Below are 13,963 nucleotides of genomic sequence, written 5' to 3' on the forward strand. Positions count from 1 at the left end.
GCCAGTCTTTTTCCAGAGTTGTTTATGCCCTCTCCACATCCTCACCTCTCATGTACACTTGAAACTACTGAAACCCACCTCTGCTCCTGCACTTTACTCAGAGTGTTCCTGTGACTACCGAGGGATGACTGTATTTTCTGATGTTAAAACATCCTTGCATTCCTGAGTAAACCCCTCCTTGATTACAGTATATTTTTCTGCACTGTTAGTTAGGATTTTGAATTTTTATATCCATATTTATAATTTAAATGAGCCTATAATCTTTTGTTACAACAACCTAACATAACCTAGAAATCAATGTTGTGGTAGCCTCAATAAAGTATTGAGCAGTTTTTCCACTTCCCTGCATTATGAAGCCATTGTATAAGACCAGGCTTGATTATTTGTTTCTTCAAAGTTGAGCAGGACTCCTCTGTAAGACTCTCTAGACTTGGGGCCTTTGGGCTGGGTGTAGTCTGTGATTCTCTCTCTTGTGTCTGTATTATTTCCCCTTTTTATTTTCTGTTTCTGTCGTTTTCATTCTTACGATAATCTTTCCAGGATTTTGCCCAGCACGTTTTTTTAAGTTTGGTTTTGTTTTTTACTCATATTTTGTTTTCTTTGATTGATTTTTTTCCCTTATTTTTCTGCTTCCTTGTTTCATTGAATTGTGTTTTTTTACTCTTTTTTAGCTTTTTACATTTAGGTTATTGGTGTTATTATTTTCCAATAAATAGCTTAAAGATAAACATTTCAAAGCAGTAAGTATTTTCAGTGTTCAGTTCTAAGTAATTTTTTTTGGTCTCCTCTAATCAGTGATTTGCTTCTCTCATCTCTGAGGTTGCATTTGGGAGAGGAAGTCAGCGGCCTATGCTACTTTGGGTCCTTGCTGGAATCTTGAAAAGCCCCTAAATTCTAACAGATAATTATTCATGTCCAGCGCTTTCCCCACACTAAGCACATGATGGAGACCATGTCTGAATTGTTGATTGTTCTATCCCTAGGACCTAGACTAGTGTTTAGTATTTCCATTTGGTAAAATGGGTAAAGTAATATGGTAAATAATGTGCTCTCCAGAAAAGTTTTTTTAAGTATAACAGGCTCTGAAATACAGCTTCTAACTTTCTGAACTCAAGTTATAATTCTCTGTCCGTTTGGTTTTAGTTAAACTTTAATGCGACATTCAGCATCCAGGCAGCCAGAAAGAGAGCATTTTGTTTCATTCCTTCTCTCACCAACTTGCTCCACCTAACATGTGAGATGAGCCCATTTGATCGAATAGTAAGCTCAGTTGGGCTTGTAGGTGCCTTGTTTATATCAGGGAAAATCCAGGCCATTTAATTCATGTGAAATGCAATTTGAAAAGTAATTTTTTAAGTTCTCCCTGAGAGTACATGACCTAAAACAATTAATACTTCTTTGTGTACAAGTTTAACACATTCAGAATTCACCTAGGAAATGGGTTTTGAAAGCATATTTCTTAGTTTCTACAGTAGTAAAACAACTGATCTATAAGGTTTCCCCATATTCCAGAAGCCCTAGAGTCTGAGATTCCATGATTCAAATCTGATTTATTGAGAGATCCTAGTGTGATGCATTACATTTAAAGAAAGTAGACACAAATTAATGATGTTCAAGGGTGGTGTGAAAGGCAGGTGAGCTTAGCTTCCTCACTTCATGTGATACTCGGCACAGGTAGTCATTCAGTAAAAGCTTGTTGAGTCCTAAACATATTTGAAGAATTGAATATGCTAACAAGTGCTTTTTGTGCTCATTTCATTCTAAGGGAAAAGCAGATCTTTCCAGGTAAAGCAGACTAAATGAAAGCCATTTAAAATGTTTAGCCCAATTTCAAATAGACATGTATCACTATTTTTGTCCTAGGAGATAGGTCAGAAATCAAACCATACCTGGCTAAATTATATGGCCTACAGTTCTCATAACACTGCAATAATCATTTGAAAATACAGGCTTTCACCCCTAAAGAAATCTCTCTTCCTTCCTGAGAAACAGCAGATTTCTGTGCTGTTAATCCTAAGAGAGAAGAAAATCATCGTAATTCAAGAAAAATTTAAAATTAAACATGTACACAAGAAGACAGCTTTACAACCTAAATATATTGTTGGTGACCAAAATATAAAATTTTAGTGTCAGAAATCATCCCTGTAGTTTATAAAAGACAAGATACAAACTAAAGATTTAGCAAATAAGGAAGCAGCATTAACAATTATAATATGTTATCCATGGAGGAAACAGAAGTAATAGAAAATGATGGTGCAGACACTTCCCTAAAGTGGGTGATGAGGGAGGCCCTCAGAGGAGTGACCCTGGACCTGGGACCGGGCGTGTCTGGCGCTAGCCGTGCAAGAACAGGAGAGAGCAGGTGAGGAGAGGAAGCGACAGGGCAGAGGCCCAGGGCTGAGTGGGCCTGCAAGGGGCCCCTTGAGGAGGGGGTGGCCCCAGCCAAGGTGGGTGAGGCATGTAGACCGTCTGGTGGGAGGCTGGGGATGACGCACGTGTTCTCTGTGAAATGTGAGCCGGAGGGTCCTGCGGGACCGGGAATCCTCTTCCCCGCCGTGCTGCAGGGTGTCCTAGACTAGGAAGCACTGCCCAGAGCGTGCGTTTTTACCTCCCTTTGTCAGATCTGGAATCCCACCACATGATGTTTCCCATGGAAGTCCCAAGTTTCTGTCACATTCATTAATGCAGACTTTGTAAAATTATTTATATGTGAGAAATCTGAGCTCGGAAGAGGATTTATGCTTGTGTGTGTGTTTCCCTTCCTCAGCATTTCTGGATTAAAAGTGGTGGGTGAGTCCATTTCTCCAGCATTTCACCTCCAGCTGGAAGAGAGCACTGGGTGTCAAGAAAGAGACGTTAAACTACTTCAGGAAATAGTAACTCAAGTGAGTATCCAGTTATTCGGGCGAATCTCTTCATACCCTTCTACCCTGAACCCAAGGAATTTTTAAGGTCATTTTTAAGAATGCTCTCTTTGCCCTAAGAGATTGGGTACAACAGAAGTTGTGGTTATCCCTCTGGTGACATGGAATTGTTCTGATGCCCAGCCTTCCTGACGTCTGTCCCTGCCCAGTGGAGTCTGTAGCACGTCTCTACTGACAGGCTGCAGGTTATTCCATTGGGTCAATTTTCAGCTCACATTGAAGTTGTGTTCTTTGCCACATTGTATTAAAATACGCTTTGCTTCCACTCTGAATAATTAGTCTTCCAGAAAACCCAGTTGCTTCCTATTTACAAAGCCAGGCTTTCGCACATGTAGGTGGGGATGGCATTCTGTATGGTGATGGCGCACAACACCGGACAGCTGACTGTCTGGGGCTGAACACCCAGCATAGCTCAGAAACAGGTCGAAATAATCTTGTAAGCAAAAAGGAAGGAAGACGAGCCACTTCTTTACCATGCCTAACTTGGGAGCTTGATTTAAATGTCTGACTTCTGAAAGTCTTACTACTAAGTGTACCTTAGTTATTAACTAAGAAACGCATCACTAGGGAAGATCCCTTGGCCTTTACTGTTCAGTAGAGCTGCGATCACCCAAGTCCTCTCTCCTCACTTTCCTCCTTCTGAAGAACGGTCAAGTGGCCCTGCAGCACTGAGCACCGAGGGTGGTGCTGCCTTGTACTTGAATCTGAAATACATGGCGTACGTATTTGAGAATGAAGACAGGCTTCACCCTGCTTCCCTGTCCTGCTTGTCCTGACGGTTCCTTTCAGAGGCTCCTTCCCCGAGTCCGTGCTGCCAGGCGTCAGGGTAGTGGTGCTGGTCAAGTCTGCCGTGTGCCCCTGCGCGGCTGTGGCACAGCAGGCAGTCACGTGGCTGCTCAGTGTGGAGACTGTGGTGCTAAGCCAGCCTCTGGCTTCACCGCTGGCTTCAGCTGACCTGTACCCGACGATGTGTGAACCACAGTACCTGCAGTCATTGATTCATGGAGAGCTTCTTGCAACTTGTGGATCATTGATTCGTGGAGAGCTTCTTGCAACTTGTGGCCTTCCAGAATCAGTTGTCCTAAAAAAACAAAATAAAACCAAACCCAGAATATGAGATTCCTAATTAAGGAAACGTGTCAGATTGTGAATGAACAGGCTGGAGTGGCTCTTGCCTTGCTGAGTGAGGAAAGGTCACAGATGTCTCCTCAGGTGCAGCTCTGCAGACTTGAAAAAAAACTCTTTAAAGGGGAAAAGCATCCCACAGACCTTTTTTACTGCCTCGGTGTTTTTATTGTCATATTACTTAAATGTATAAGCTATAAAAGGAAGTACAGCATCCTTTTAATTAGAGCTCCTGTACAAATGTAATACCAAAACAAATTTAGAAATTAAACATAAGCAGAACAGACAAGCCTAGTTAAGAGTCAAATTATGACATTACCTTCATGTGACAGCTGAGTTTGTTTTCTAACTGAGTTGCCGGGTGGTGTGACTGATGCTGACCGCCGCCAGAGCAGCCTTGTGAAGCTGCATGTCCTGTGTTGGAGTCTGTGGTGACGCCGTTATTATCCCAGAGCCTCCCCTCGAACCCCCTCAGGGTGCTTCTCTACACACTTTGTGTCACGGGACGTGGGCCTTCTCTAGGTGCCAGGGTGTCAGTTCCAGTCAGATCCACCTCAGTTCTTTTCTCACTGGGTAGCAACAGCTAAGGTCTTACTGCTGCTCTGTTCCAGAGGGAGACTCAGAAAGGGCATGTGAATCAAGTGACTCGATACTTCTCTTACATAGGTTATCCTCATAACAAAAAGAAAAAGTGAGTCTGGACAATTCACAGATCCCAAAATTACATCTGTGGGCTCCCACTGGATATTGGCTGTCTTCAGGAAATCACCTTGAGAGTTGAATGAGGAGAGAACAGGCTCTGGGGAAGGGAACAGAATACTATCTGGAAACTGCATTTGTAGGAAGGAGGAGGAAAACTCTTAGAGTTTCTTTGCATCATTGCAGCTTCCATCTTAATAAGTCTTTTGTCCTGTTCCTCTTTGCTTTTTCTTTTCAATATTTGAAAGAGAAAAAAGGATCGTGACACCGTAGTTCTTGTTTAAGGTTTGCAGAACTGAGCAGTTCTGCCAAATTTTTGTTGACTTGCTTGATAAAACAGTTTTTACAAACTGAGCTATGGTTTATACTGTTTCTTAATTAGACAGGACTAGAAACGGAGCCAGTCCAGATGTTTGCAGAAGGAGTTAACTTTTCCAAGTACACTTCCAGAATGTAGAATCAGCAAAAGACATTGCCTGCCGTTGTTTTCCATCTTTTCCTAGCAGAGGAAAACCTTGCCTCACAGCTTACAGAATGGCCCCTCTTCAGGCAAATACCTGCACTGCCACACGCTGGCAGTGATTGTTCTTTCCTTTACAGCACCCCTTGCTCTAGCTGGTTGTTCGTTTGTTTGTTTGTTTAAAAATACGATTCACGTTCCATAAAATTCACTCTTTAAAGTATACTGTTGAGTGGTTTTTAGTATCCTCACAGGGTTGTGCAGCCATCACTATCTGATTTCAAAACATTTCATCACCCCAAGGAAGAAACCCTTATAAACCATTACCCTCGTCTGACTTTATGCTTTATTTTGATAGTAATTATTTAATTTAAAAAAAAATGTTGGCAGGTAGCTGATGTATTGGAAAGCTGTGCAGAATGTGACACCAGACTCTTCTGTGCTTGGTAGCACTGTGTCCAAGTGTAGCACATGGGAATCAGAGGTGTTGTTGATATTTGACGTGTGAGCAATTCCTCTCTGAAATGATTCTGCTGGCGTTATTAAGTCCAGCTCTTGGTTAGCCTCCGGGGCTTTGTTGGTCCTGTTTCCCCTTGTCCTAACTCTGCTTTGCCTAAAGTGGTAATCACTAGTTACCTATGGCTGTTTAAATTAAGTCAGATTCAAAGTTCAGTGTTACAGTTGCACTAGCCATATCTCCAAGTGCCCGAGAGCCACGTGGGCCCCTGGCTGCCGTCGTGGACAGCACAGGATGGACACCTCCATCATTGCAGGAAGTCCTGTAGAGCAGTGCTCTCAAGATGATAAGATGATTCTGTGGTGTTTTGTTTTGTCTTTTAGCAGTTATAGTTGGAAAGGTGAATTAAAACTACTCTTGAGAGGAGCATTTCAGTGCACCTTCCTGTTTTAATGACCAGTGTCTGCAGTCCAGGCTGCAAATGTATTCCTTTTCCTCATACAGTGCATGGACAGAGGCATCGCGTTAACTCTGGCACGCTACCTGGAGAAAGAAGAGAAGTATCTCCCTCCTCCGAGGTTGGTAGACTTAAAATTATGACCTGAGTCATTGTTTTCTACTTTAAACTTTGTATGAAATGTATTATGTTTTGAAATTTTTTGAAAGACTGTCACAGGATAAGGAAGAATGTGTCTTGTTAAAAGATAGAACATCACCTGTTTCTGTTCTTAAACGAGATGTTTTCCCATTTTAATTGAAAATCCCCTCAGGACTCTGTAATTAACTTAATGAAACATCTGCGATCCCAAGAACGACCTGGGACAGCCCAGGTTCGCATTGGCGACGACCGGCCACTGTGCTGCGGTAGCGTGTGCTGGGCCAGCTGTTTCCACCACCAGGATAGTCCTTACGGGGGGCGGGGGTGGCACAGTCTGGGGGGCGCTGCTCATCCCACCTCTGGCCCAAGTGCTGTGTGGTACTTCATCTGACAAACACGTATTAAGCACCCAAGGAAAAGCAAAGTGACAGTGGGGAAAACCTCTACAGAGGTTCAAGCGGCCCTCAGTGGGGAGGCACCTCGACTCATGATTTAAAATTGGCGTTCATTCAACACCTGATTCTGTCCCCTAAGCACTTAAACAGTGTAGTCCAAGAAGGTAGACACCCAGAGCTTGAGGGTTTCAGGGTCATGACACAGGTCAGGGAGGTCACAGAGGAGGAGGGCATGGTTAGTTCTGGCCTGGGAGGGACTGAGGCTTCCTAGAGCAGGAGACGCTTAAGCCGAGCCTGCAGAATCAAGCGTATCAAACAAGCTGGGGTGGGCATCGGGCCTTCCAGCAGGGTCTGCAGTGGTGTGGAGACCTACAGGTGCATCTGGGGAGCCCAGAGCACGGGTTTGATGGAGAGGGAGCCTGGAGGAGTCTGGGAGAGACCCAGAGAGCACTCAGAGTCAGCGCTGTGCAGGCGTGGGGCCCTGGGCTGGGTTCTGGAAGGCTGTTCTGGCAGCAGCTCGAAAGCACCCTAAAGATCCTGCTCTCTCCGTTCCAATTACACCATCCAAAGTTGTGATCCTGTGTTTCATGAGGACGGGGGCCACCCTCGTGCCCTCAGGACTCTGGGCACAGCCCAACTCAGTGTGTATGTGTCCAGTGGCTGATGCAGATGTTTGCAGAGGGGAGTGAGAGGGACCCGGGTAGAAGTGCCCTGTCAGGCTGATATTTCTTGTCTTCAGTTTCCTGAAAACTTGAAAATTTCTGCCCCGCATCAAAGTATTGTAGGACTTCTGTATGACTTACTGAATTACGCTTGTGAACAACCACACGCTCATTAATATGGGAAACGTTGACTTCCTGCTTTGGGCCTGATACTGCTTGCAGTGGTAGATTTAAAGGACAGAGTTCCCTGCCGGCCTGGGCAGAGCCCTACTGCAAGGTTACCTGGACTAGATCGCTACTAGTGCAGGCAGGGAACGGCAAACTCCTGTCAATAGCAGGTAGTAAAGTGCTTCCAGCTTGCAGGACACAGGTCCCTGCCACAACTACGCAGCCCTACCGGGGCAGTGAGAAAGTGGCTAGGGACAGTAGGCCATGTTCCAGTAGAAGAGCTTCATTCACGAAAACAGGTGGCAGGCTGACCCTTGGTATAGACTCTCATTTGACTATCTTTTGTGTCCCTTATTATTTCTCAGCATTAGGATTGTGGTCACAGTGGAACAAACAGAAGAGGAACTGGAGAAAGCTGCGACCACAATCAGCAAGGTGGCCCAGACCGTGCTGCTTTAGTCTGGGGCCTGGTGTCCTCTCACCACGCAACACGCAGACAGGCCTGAGTCACTGCACAGTGAGCCACAGGGGGCCTGCGGGTACCAGATGGGGCGTCACTAGATGGTGTGGGTATCGACTCAGTGTATGACCACGAGAAGGATGCTGGGTACTTAAAAGAAAACAAATCCAAAAGCCCAAGAACTGATTTTCTTAAGAGAAAAACTAATGACAGCATATAACTGATATTTAAATTGTGCTATTTAGTACTATTTAAACGTTTTATTAATACTAGTATTTTATATTCTTTTTTTTGTTGTCATTGTTTAAAAATGGAGCTTCAGTGTATCTTCTTTCCCTTCTAATGATAAAGATTGTGAGCACTCCTTAATATCTCATAGAAAATTGTCTGCAACGTTAAGGCTTAGAGGCACTTCAGCATATATGATACAAAATGTATTGAAGATCTAATTCAAACACATCTTTTTCAGTCTTCGTCATGTGAAGCTCAATGTATATATTGGCTAATATATAAAGGAATACTTTATGTGTGATTATTACAAATTTTTCATTATAATATATTTGAATCCTAGAATTTTTATATACGCTAAATACTGATGTTGCACCATTTCTAACAGTGAATCTTAGCATCCCTAACCAGAGAATAGTCATTATACTTCCTAAGTGAGCAATATTTTAAATCAAATACTATTTTATTTTAGTATAATTGACCTTTACATTCGTTATGCGTTGACTTCTAATCTTTTCAGAAGAGGATTATTGTGATGATCCCAAAATAGAAATCATGTCCTTGATACTTTAGAATATCTAGAATGTATTCTTTTTTGTATAGGGACGTATAACTACAAGCTTTTTTTCTAAGCTAAAGAAAATGAGACCTTTATTTCTTTTCAGCTTATGAATTCCAAATATCTAAAAAAGATGTGAAAGCACTAAAATTAAAATTTTTAAGCTGTGCTTTAGCTATCTGTTTTTTCTTTAGCAAACCAAGTTGGGTGGTGTAAATGTTTGTGATATGTGCCACAAGGTAGTACATAAATATTACACTATTACTCCATCTCTTATTAAAGGGAAAGGAATAAAATTATATTAAAAATGTCATTTTATAATATATGTTCATATTAACAAATGGTCTTCAACATCTTTTTAAATAACATATTTTTTTAATGTTTAGTTTCTATTTTGCTTGAGGTATTTTGTACATATGTGCCTTGTGATTGCTGCTGCTTTAAAGGATACAGTACTCTTTGGGGGATGAATCTGTTTTGTTTTGTTTTGTTTTTTAATGAAATAAACCTACATTCCTGATAATCAGTCTTTTGCATATGTAATCTATTCAACAGAATAGTCTTTTGATTTTAAATTCTGCAGACCTAGGGTAGTATTCTCTGTGTGTGTGTGTGTGTGTGTGTTTGTGTCTTGGGGGTTTTTGGAAAATATTAATTTAATTTCTTAGTGCCTTTCTTCAATGTACAGTATCTGAAATTTCCTTGGTTCCTACTGATTTAACCCTTGGCCGCTTATGACTACAAAAATACCAGACCTATTATTTTTATAAACAGATTAGGATTGTAACTTTTCAGCTACTTTTATAATACTCTGTAAGTCAAAATTGCAATAATCTAGTTGTTTATTGCTACATTTAAAAAATGATTGGACGTTCCTGGAAAAGATGGTGGACATTATTTAACTTTATTAACATTATTTAATGCTCACACATTATTTAACTTCAATCCTTGAAACACATCAACACGAACCAAAAATAGAGTCTTTATATTAAAGCTATACAGTGACCACAATCTGGTAATATACACCACAGAAAATATCTACTGGAAGCAGTAAATTTGTATGAAGCAAGCAAGATGTTGAGAAACAACAGTCATCTCAAACCTCAAGCAGGTTACAAATTGCTGTTTTAGAAACAGAGAGAGAGGGTTCTGAAGTGCTCTATCAACGGACCTCTGTTTAGAAAGGCAGTGGCTGGGTGAGCAGCATGGAAACCTTTTGAGCTGGTTTCCACTCAACAGTTGCCCCCAGGGGAGAAAGAAGCCACCCACAATGGCTCCCTTTCTGTTGTCCACAGGAGGCTCTAGCTCAGGAAAAGTGGGGCTTTGAGTCAGGTTAGGACACGTGGACCACAGGCCTAAATATAAAGCTTAAAACTACAAAACGTCTAAGAGAAAGCACAGGAGGAGATATTTTAAATCTCTGGTTAGGCAAACATAGATACAATACCAAAAGCGTAAGCCATAAAAGGAAAAATTGGTAAATTAAGCTTCATTAACTCATTGTTTAATTTGTTCTTCAAAAGACAGCTTGAAAGAAATGAAGACAAGTCACAGACTGTGAGAAAATATTTGCCAATCATATATAATAAAAGATGTGTATCCATAAGTATAAAGAACACAACCCCAAAATAAGAAATCCAAAAGCATAATTTTAAAATGGTGAAAGACTTGACATTGCATCAAGAGAGACATTCAAATATCTAAACTCATGAAAACGTATTCGACCTCATTAGTCATCAGAGAAATGCAAGTTAAAACTACAAAGAGATACTATTACACACTAGAATGACTATAATCAAAAAGATAACACCAAATATTGGCAAGATATGGAAAAAATTGGAAACTACATTGTTGGTGGAAAGGTAAAATGGTACAACTACTTTGGAAAAGTTTGGCAGTTTCTTAAGTTAATACAAATTTGTCATGTGGGCCAGCAAATCCACTTCCAAGAGAAATAATAACAAACGTTTGTGCAAAAAATTGTACACAAGTATTCATAGCAGGATTTTTTTTTAAATTTATTTTATTTATTTATTTTTGGCTGCATTGGGTCTTTGTTGCTGCGCGCGGGCTTTCTCCAGTTGCGGCGAGCGGGGGCTACTCTTCATTGCAGTGCACAGGCTTCTCATTGCAGTGGCTTCTCTTGTGGAGCACGGGCTCTAGGCGCACGGGCTTCAGTAGTTGTAACACGTGGGCTCAGTAGTTGTGGCTCGCGGGCTCTAGAGCACAGGTTCAGCAGTTGTGGCGCATGGTCTTAGTTGCTCCGCGGCATGTGTGATCTTCCCCGACCAGGGCTCGAACCCGTGTCCCCTGCATTGGCAGGCAGATTCTTAACCACTGTGCAACCAGGGAAGCCCTAGTCATAGCAGGATTATTCATGATAGTCAAATGTCTGCCAACTGATGAATGAGTAAACAAAAAGTGGTATATTCATACAATGGAATTTTGGTAAGTGAAGAAACCAGATGAAAACAACCACGAAATTATGTGATTCCATGTATATTCAATGTCCAGAGAAAGCCAATCTAAAAAGAAGATAAGTTAGTGGTTGCCTGCGGCTGGGGGTGAGAATGAGATTGACTGATGAAGACTGTCAGCACCAGGGACCTTTCCAGGAGGTGTTCTAAAACCGGATTGTGGTGATGAGTGCACAACTCTCTGAATATACTAGAAACCGTTGAATCAAGTACGAATCTCTGATAATGAACATAGCTACTAATGAACTGACTTTCTTCCAGTCATTACATCAAATACTTTCTTATCTGTGTTGTCCATGATGAACATTTGGAAGTCTATGACTTGGAGGGGGTGGCAGGCGTCAGCACAGAGGACAGTATGCCAGAACAGAACAGGAGGCAGCCCAAGGCAAATTCGAAAACAGAACAGGGTCTGGTCGTAGCTCATTTACTCAATAGCCATGAGTCCTTGGACAAGACCCTACTCCTCACTGAACAAGTTCTTTCTGTGAAATAGAGAGTTGGGCTGAAGGACTATATTTGAATTATCTTAAATCCTCCTGCTGTCTTAGTGTTTCCCAGGCCAAGTTGGAAAATTCTCCTTGTCTCCAGACAGACCTGTCACTGAGAAAGAACTACCCATACACACCTTTCCCGCAGGGGATGTGGAGGCCCCTTTGTTCGGCCTCACACCAACCAATGTCCTATTTTGATGACAATGCACAAGCCAGAAAACTTCAAATCTTGGGTTCCATTCCCCCGATTGTTGGTACTTATCCTCAGAGTGACTGTGCCCTGAGCCCCACGCCATCCCTCCCCTGCTTAATGGCTTCCAAGAACTTCCTTGGAGGCACCCTCCATGCTGCTCGTCACCATGGGCCCCTTTGTCCTCTCACCCTCATTTAGTCCACAGACCCTGTGACATCTGAGGAGGCTGCCGAGGGTTCCATGCACAGTGCAGAGGAAGCCCTGGAGTCAGGTCATCTAGAGGAGAACCAGCATCACCACCTGCCATCCGTGTGAACCTGGAGAGTGGCTTAAACTGACTGTGCCTCAGTTTCTCCATCTGTGAAATGAGAGTAATCGTGCCCCAGCCCACAGAGCCGTTGTGAGAATTAGGTAGGTGAGACGATACATGGAAATACTTTAAATTGCACCTGATGTGTAGTAAGTACAAAATATGTGTTATTATTATTATTAATGATAATAATGTGATTGAGACAAATTGGCAAAAAGAACTCGATACAGGAGTGCAGATCTCTTACCTCTTACATGATCCAGTAGGAAATCACTCCAGGAGGGCTTAGGACTTACATGGCATCCAGGTCCGTGATTTTTCCTGCAACTGCTTTATGGAAGCCACCCCAAATACTGAAGACTGAAGGAGTATTTCTGTCCCCTTAATTCACATGCACGGCTTAGAACCAGCTTCCTGCATGTTCTGTTGACAATCCAGATCTCCTGGCGGTTAATTCCAAGCCCACCCCTCCATCTCCCACACGGGGGCTGATAGCTGAGAAACGGAGTGTCCCACCCACCCTGGGGGCTGGAGCTGAAGAGAGAGACCTCTGTTCAAATTCCCAGCGTGTTTAGGCTCTGATGCCAGTGAAAGTGAAAGAGGCAGGGAAAGTGTGTGTTGTCGGGTTTCCCAGCTCCTTGCAGGTAAGAAAGACTTGTATTTGCAGCTTGGCCCTTTCTCAGCTCACAAGCTCAGAACTAGTAGAGGTCTGGAGGCCAGACCTCCCAACAGGCTGCCTCCATGCAGGCAGGCCTGAGTGCCCTACCGGGATAGCAGAGATGTCTCTCTACCTACGCATCCTAACACTGCTGCTGCTGAGCTGAGTTGAGTTAGAACAGGGCTGAGTTGCCATTTCCACGGCTTCAGATCTGTGGGTGATACATCATTTTATGGCTGTCACATCTGCCTCTTCCACATTCTTGATTTCTTTTGCTCAAGTGAAGAGAAAACCCTCATTTGCCCTGTGCAGTCGACCCACAGTCTCTGCTTGGAGCTGAGCACCAGGGGATTGGTGAGTGCACGTGGCTCACGGTTCCTCCACATCTGTTTTCTGTCCCTTAGTGGCTGGGTGGCCTCCCGGCTCGTCTGACTCCCCAGCTTAGATGGATGTGCAAAGTCCTTATTCTTCGTCCCTGGGGATGAGGAGCCTTGCTTCCTCGTTGTTTACATTTTTAAAATTACACAGTGATTACATGTTCAAATTAAACATCCGAACAATAAGGAGGCATGAAGAATAAAACTTGAAAATCCTATTTCCACCCATTCCACTCCCCTTCCCAGGGGTAACTCTTATTCACAGTTCATTGGAGATCCTCCAGGACCAGTTTCTATTTACATATATACCTATATTCAAATAGATTTTTTTAAATGCGAACAACAGCCTTGTTCTTGTTCCTTGTTCTGACTTAACCTAGGAATTTTTCTATACCAGGCCTTCATTCCTTTTACTTTATGAAGAGTATTCTGTAGTTTGGATGTGTTACAATTTATTTGACTAATTTTCTTTTCGTAGACATTTAAGTTTCTTATTTTTTTCCTACGACAAACAATGCTGAAATGAACATCCTGGAACATGTAACTATATGTGCCTCTGTGGGGACTTCTACGATGTGGGTTTTAGAATTGGAATCTTGAGTCCAAGAGTTTGCAAAGTCTTTCTTTGGATAGGTACCAACAAATAGTTTTATCAGGTATCTATATGACAAGTTTTTTTAAATTTCTTTTCTTGACTTTGTTATCTTTCTCTCTACAAC

General features: G+C 42.5%; 2 long non-coding RNA genes across 2 annotated transcripts; one reads left to right on the plus strand and one right to left on the minus strand.

The window, feature by feature from the left end:
• The first annotated feature begins 2,845 nt into the window (after positions 1–2,845).
• On the plus strand, positions 2,846–9,258 carry LOC130706984 (uncharacterized). Its single transcript, XR_009007011.1, has 3 exons — positions 2,846–2,885; positions 6,170–6,243; positions 7,854–9,258. It is a non-coding gene; the product is annotated as an uncharacterized LOC130706984 (long non-coding RNA).
• Positions 9,259–9,618: 360 nt separating this feature from the next.
• Positions 9,619–13,568, minus strand: LOC130706986 (uncharacterized). The gene is made up of 2 exons (XR_009007013.1): positions 12,088–13,568; positions 9,619–11,045 (listed from the first exon to the last, which is right to left on the minus strand). It is a non-coding gene; the product is annotated as an uncharacterized LOC130706986 (long non-coding RNA).
• Positions 13,569–13,963: the final 395 nt, after the last annotated feature.

The sequence above is a fragment of the Balaenoptera acutorostrata genome, unplaced genomic scaffold (genome assembly GCF_949987535.1).
Source record: "Balaenoptera acutorostrata unplaced genomic scaffold, mBalAcu1.1 scaffold_1069, whole genome shotgun sequence".
In the NCBI taxonomy this organism is placed as follows: domain Eukaryota; kingdom Metazoa; phylum Chordata; class Mammalia; order Artiodactyla; family Balaenopteridae; genus Balaenoptera; species Balaenoptera acutorostrata.